This window comes from Palaemon carinicauda, chromosome 26 (assembly GCF_036898095.1).
Source record: "Palaemon carinicauda isolate YSFRI2023 chromosome 26, ASM3689809v2, whole genome shotgun sequence".
Classification (NCBI taxonomy): domain Eukaryota; kingdom Metazoa; phylum Arthropoda; class Malacostraca; order Decapoda; family Palaemonidae; genus Palaemon; species Palaemon carinicauda.
Genome location: NC_090750.1, coordinates 38,915,422 through 38,922,921, shown reverse-complemented (window position 1 = coordinate 38,922,921; position 7,500 = coordinate 38,915,422). Strand labels below are relative to the sequence as shown.

Here is a 7,500-nt window from a genome sequence, read left to right as displayed (position 1 = left end):
ATATTGAAGACTCATATTTAGATACTAAAAATTAGTTACATTAAGAATTTAGTGATTACCCTAAGAGTGTTGCAACGCTATTTATTTGCAAGTAGATGTCACTGTATGGTAGACTACTTATAAGATATTCTGAATAACTAATATTCCTTAGAGCATAAAACTATGCCACACTTTAATGAAGCTAAGGGAAACTGGCCTGCCAATACATGTAAAGGACTGACAGCCGGTTTGTCCCAGTGGACTGGATGGCCGCTCCTGTCAGGCAAAGAATACCCACACACGCTACTGACTTGCCAGCACATTTCAAGAGACTACACATTATTATTATTACTTGCTAAGCTACAACCCTAGTAGGAAAAAGCAGGATGCTATACACCCAGGGACTCCAACAGGGAAAATAGCCCAGTGAGGAAAGAAAAAAAGGAAAATAAAATATTCTAAGAAGAGTAACATTAAAATAAATATCTCCTAAGTAACTATAAAAACTTTAACAAAACTAGAAGAAGAGAAATATGATAGAATAGTGTGCTCGAGTGTACACTCAAGCAAGAGAACTCTAACCCAAGACAGTGGACGACCATGGTACAGAGGCTATGGCACTACCCACGACTAGAGAACAATGGTTTGATTTTGGAGTGCCCTTCTCCTAGAAGAGCTGCTTACCATAGCTAAAGAGTCTCTTCTACCCTTGAGAGAAGAACATTTGTTTGGTAATCTCAGTGATGTCAGGTGTATGAGGACAAGGGGAAAATGTAAAGAATAGGCCAGAGTATTCAGTGTGTGTGTGTGTGAGTGTAGGCAAAGGGAAAATGAACCGTAACATAGTTGCGTAATTTTAAGTCACGTACCATACGTACCTAGAAGAGGGTGTAGCATTGCTTCAACAAGTGGATAGTTCATTTCCTCTTTTCTCACAGTATATAATCTATAGATGGTTACAAAAGGGCACCAAGTAAAAAAAAATGCTATTATTAGGCTACGGAGGAGGAGGAGCCTAAAATTAACAAGAAAACTCGTAATATATGAGTGCCTGAGTGAAGACATGGATGAAAAACAGAGAGTAGTTTTCGCGCATATCTATGTTAAGGGAACAGGAACTGCATGAAAATAACCAGATGATTCCAAAAATTATTTTCTAATGACTAACGGAGCCTTCAGAGTCACTTTTAACACTCCTGTCTCCCAAAATAGCAATGAAAGATACGGTGATGAGGAAATAGATACCTGCAAAGGAAAGGTTGACTGTAACTTTGAGATAGCTAGCAACAGGCTGATCATTGGAACACCTCAAGTTTTAGACAGGTATATCGGCATAAGCTTTAGGACACATCATACCGAAGGCATGCCAAGTGATATATGATGTCTTAAGAGAATACAATAAGCTAAGCAATAAATGTAGGCTTTTACGTTATATTCTTAAAAAATAATGATGGACTTTCAACATTACAATGAAAACTATTAGATAACATTAGGATAAGAGTTAAAATGTCACACACTTATGAACTATTATGTAAATTATAATGAAATAGGCCTATATGACAAACGCTCTTCCTCTTCGTAACTACCAGTTAAATTAGTATTCTCTCCACCATTCCTTTGATTTTCACTTGAGAGGGAGAATAGGGATGATCCTTCTCGACCTGCGCCATTTGAATAATTAGTCTGCTTCCTGTCCCTTTGATTTTCCTTCGATAAGTGTCAAAACAGGAGGGTCAAACCAGTCGTCCTGCTAGTTCATCCCCACACACACCTAGACTTACCACGACATTAAAACAGGAGACGAAGGATGAAATTCACATACTTGTCACTAAAAACTACGGTTATATTTCTATTTCTTTGAAACACGCGCAATTCACTACATATATTCTCAATTTGTTAGTCTCAATTAAGTTACAGCACACTGCACAAAACTAGAAGTAAAGAGTTATTTGTGAGTGTACAGAAAGAAAGGAAGCGTAACCAAAAAAGGAATAGCGAAACGAACAATAAAAATGGTAGTAAAAAAGGAAATCTAAGTACTGGTATAAGAAACGGAACAGTAAAATACAATTGTAACAGCAAAAAATATAGGAAAGTTGGAGTGTACCTCGTTGCACCTTACAAAGAAACAATTGCAGCAGAACGAATATTACTTTGCAACTAAAAACGAAAAACTAGTGAATTTTTCTTTTGCATTTAAATCGGTTAAGTCAGAATCTCTCTCTCTCTCTCTCTCTCTCTCTCTCTCTCTCTCTCTCTCTCTCTCTCTCTCTCTCTCTCTCTCTCTCTCTTCTACTACTATTTCATGACAATCGCCATCTCGCACACCAGTAATTTAGTGTGCATGCAGAGCAAGATTTAAGACCTCATTAAAATCAGTATTTTCGTTGTTATTATGAAACGTTGCTATCATTTCGGGATCAATCAGGGTAAAAAGGTACAATAATCATATCTGAAATCACATCAAATTATTCCCCCGGTAATAATTTATTGCTATCCTCCAAAAGAATAATATTCACCATATATACTATTTACTGTACACAGTAGCTGTCATTACCAATCAGGTGCTGAAAAAGTTCTTTTAACATCTGTAAACGAAAGCAATACATTCAACAAAGGTCGAATGTTGGGTCAACCGTTATAAAGATGATCAGGTAAATAAATAAATAAATAAATAAATGAATAAATAAATAAATAAATATATATATATATATATATATATACGTATATATATATATATATATATACGTGTATATATATATATATATATATATATATATATATATATATATATATATATACATATATATATATGCCAACACAAAACGCATACATAGTGCGTGAGTAGAAGCATTTTGATACGAAGTAAGCCGTAAAACGATAGGAAATAAAACCGTAAAATTAATACAAACAACAGCGCAGTATCAAGCGGAGCTTAAAAATCAATCAACGACTGTGTAAACAAGGAATGGATTATGGGACCCGTTTCAAAAAATGAAACGAGATTAAATTTAACTGCTTGAATAAAATTAATCCAGCGTCAAGAGAAGTATAACTAGTAACATGTTTATAAATTTCCTTAATTTATCTTAACAAAAAAAAAAAAAAAAAAAAAAAAAAAAAAAAAAAAAAAAAAAAAACAGTAAACCCGTATCCATGATTTAATACTATATTCAATTTCCATTAAATGTTATGATATCCATTATAAAGTGTTAAATAAATCCTTTAAGGAACCTTGTCCATGTAATTTGCTAAGTAATCCTTTCTTCTCCTTAATAAATCATAATAATCAATCACAATGGTGAAAAGCTAACAGAAATGACGTTGGCTAGTTGTTGGATTAAACTGGATTTTTGCCACCCAGAGTTCTTGCTCTAATGAAAAACACATGACGCAGAAACAGGCAATGGAACATTTCTGAGAAGTTGGTCTTTTCCCGGTTGTTGTTGTGGTGCTCAGTCTGCATTGTGTATTTACTGCAATTATTAAACGTCATGCTCTTCGTACTGATGACAATTCTATATAATTTCGTTGTAATATTTGATCACTATTCTTTTCATTAAAAGCTAATAGAACTGATAATTTATGATGAGAATGAGCGTTCCCTTGAGTCGCATTCAAGCATATATATATGCATATATATATATATATATATATATATATATATATATATATATATGTGTGTGTGTGTGTGTGTGTGTATATATATATAGATATATATATATATATATATATATAATATATATATTTATATATATATATATATATATATATATATATATATATATATGTGTGTGTGTGTGTGTATATATATGTGTATATACATATATATATATATCCTGTGGAAAGATGAATGATGATAAAAGACCGTTGCCAAAGGTAATGAGGTGACTCCCTAAATTAGGTAAATGACTATTCTAGATCATCAAAACTCAATACTCACCATTAGTAATATAAATATATACTTTAACAAAATCAAGATCGTCTGAGAAAATACGGTATGTTCTGTTCGTGGAGAGACACTTCAGCCCTCTCTGTCACATGTTAGAGGTGGCCAGAGACTGGTCAGTCACCCAAAATTCCTGTCGAGAAATAGTTCACATAAAAAAGTATAACCGCTTTGCCTGAATTTAATAACAAACACCTAATCACTTCCCAGTAATCAAGAGGTGAAAAGCATGCCAGACATCTTCATAGAGTTATTTGATCTTAAACCCAGAGTAAGTTATTTTCTTAATAAAGAAAATTAATGGATGATCCTCATATTCATCACAGCTAACCAATAGCTCCTTCCGAAAAAGTAATAACATGATTTCCACTAAAATGCAGCTGGCCGGAGCTGCGCATAAAAAGAGCCTGATTCTTGAGGAGAAAATAAATCACCTGAAAGTGAATAGACAAAGGAATCCTTCATCAAAGTGAAAATCAATTATGTAAAAAACACGATCCTTGAGCCTATCGAAAAAGTTTAGCCTACTCATCCGGTCTTGAAAAAGACGTCTCAAAGGGAACAGAGCCATTTTTATCGAGGCATTCAGGAAATTGCTCGAATAACAGGTAATTCCTTTGAGACATTCGTCGATATGCTGACAACGTTTTCATCTAGCATTGAGCATACATAAATACATGCACATATGCCTACATGTGAATGCATGCATTGATAAATGTTATGGAAGCTTGACTTCAAAGGGCACTCGTTTACATTTCATCCATAAAATTACGAATGCAGTAGCAACTTTTTTTTTTCTCATCAACGACATCAGGCAAGAGTTTACACACACACACACACACACACACACAGGTAAGAGTTTACACACACACACATACACACACATATATATATATGCATATATATATATATATATGTATATATATATGTATGTATATATATATATATATATATATATATATATATACACACACACTCACATATATATATATATATATATATATATATATATGTATATATATATGTATGTATATATATGTATGTATGTATATATATATATATACACACACTCACACACACACACATATATATATATATATATATATATATATATATATATATATATATATATATATATATATATATTCACTATATATATAAATATGTACATATATTATTTATACATATATATATATATATATATATATATATATATATATATATATTATTTATACGCGTGGTTAGCGTATATCAATAATAGTTATAAATAATTAACAGCTTTTAGTAAATAATACGTAAATTGAAAAAAAAAATCATTAGTAACGGAGGACTTGGTCATGACGGAAGGTTAGAAGACTTAGGCCAACTTGTTCAGCGGCATATAACATCACACCGAACAGGTACTGAAAATTTGCTCTCACTTCTCTTTAAAATTCTTTAGTTCTAACTGAGGCAGATGCACCGTACAGGGTAAATCACTTTGCTCTCTCTCTCTCTCTCTCTCTCTCTCTCTCTCTCTCTCTCTCTCTCTCTCTCTCTCTCTCTCTCATTCAAAAAACTCTCTCTCTCTCTCTCTCATTCAAAAAACATTTCGACCAGATAACTATTGACACACAAGCAAACATTTAAATCATTGCATACATACGTTGTTTTTAATATGGAAAATAAACTTTTTTTAAATTCATTTGGATTACTCTACTGTTTGTATTAATCCTATCTCGTAAATGAATAAAATATTAGTCTCATTATACACACACACAAACACGCACACCTAAATATATAAATATATATATATATATATATATATATATATATATATATATATATATATATATATATACACTCATATATATATATATATATATATATATATATATATATATACACTCATCCTCATCAGCAGTAACTAGTCCACTGCAGGACATAGGTCCTTCTACTCGATGTATATATATATATATATATATATATATATATATATATATATATATATATAGGAATCTCCAAAGTTCAGTTAAATAACATATTCAAACGGTGTCAAATTTGACATGAAAAAAAAAAAGTTGCCTGTAGAAGTTACAACACGGGACAGCAAATATGAAAATTGGCCCACACTTTTTACCGGTATTGAAAATCACTTGAATATTTTGCTTAGAGAATAAATACAGAAAAGAAAAGAAAAAGAAAACTGGTTGACAATTACTCAAAGGTTTAAACTAACGAAAACTTAAAATTACTATATGTTGGATTTAATTACAGTATACAAAAATAAAAATGAAAAATCCAAAAAGTACTAGTTTTGTATAAAAAAAAAAAAAAAAAAAAAAAAAAAAAAAAAAAAAAAAAAACAAACTGGATGACAATATGCTTCATTTATTTCCTAAAAGGATAATGATAATTGTAAGAAAATTTATTTTTTTCGCAGTCATTGTTCAGCTACATTTTTAAAAAAATACTGTGGTTTTCCAACCCGAATTATCAGATAAAACCTTCACACTCCGTTAATCCTAAAATAAGTGTGTTACCCTCTGCTTTTCAGGAAAACTTAAACATTTTACCTCTTTTACTACACTGAATCCTGATTATGCCGATAGTTAGGGTGAGTATTGTCATTATTTATTTAATCCCAACTTAATATTTTTTTACTTAAACAAGACATTAATTATGGGAACAATATGCCTACCAATTTTTTAAACGTATAAATTTGTATAAAAAAAAGGAACGAAAGCACTGGCGAAATTCCAAAGAGCCAGGTGATCGGCGATAGGGGTGGGGTGAATATCTTTTTCTTTTCGTCAGAGGGGATTTTATTTTACTATTAATCATTTCACATTTAGTTTTCTTTTTTCTTCGTTGCTTTGTAGTTTGCAGACTATTTTTTCCTAATTGGTTTGCAGATTTTTTCTTCATCAGTTTTTAGGTAACGGTAGGGGGGGAAAAATGGGGAAGTAAATAAATGCCTTCTTGCCTCTCTTAATCGTTTGAACATTTCAGAAATGCAACGTGCAATTTGCAGACACCATATGCCTTCTTTCTATTCTCCTGACTTCATGAATAATCGACTTTCTCCAGGCAAAGGTTTTATAAACTTCAATCAAGTTCTTACTTTTATTTAGTTTAACTTTTCCATTTTCAGTTTATTTTTTTCTACCAATAGAATATTTACCCATTTTGATGCCTAAACAAATCTCATTTCGGTGCTTTACCAATCCCCTTGCGATCCAGTTTTTTTTTTTCTTTTTTTTTATTGATACCTTTCGATTATTTCTTTTTTTCCATTTCGGCTACTTCGATACATTTCAACAATTAGACAATCGGCATATTTACATTCGTCATTAGGTCTTCTTTAGATGTAACATAAATGATAAAAACATCTAAACAATTTTACATCCATTCAAATTCACAAAAAAAAAAAAAAATTAAACTTAGGAAGAAAAGTAATCCCATACGGTAATCTGGCAGCCATCTATTAGGCTTACACATCAAAATAAACCAAATTTACTAGACAGCAGAAAACATTGTTTTGCCTTCATCTGATTTTCATAATATTAATATAATAATTCCAAGAAAAATTC

General features: G+C 31.3%; 1 protein-coding gene across 1 annotated transcript in view; it reads right to left on the bottom strand.

Moving 5' to 3' along the window:
* LOC137619891 (potassium voltage-gated channel subfamily H member 2-like) overlaps window positions 1-7,500 on the bottom strand; it is a 913,085-nt gene that overhangs the window by 895,382 nt on the left and 10,203 nt on the right. The gene's annotated exons all lie outside the window — the stretch shown is intronic.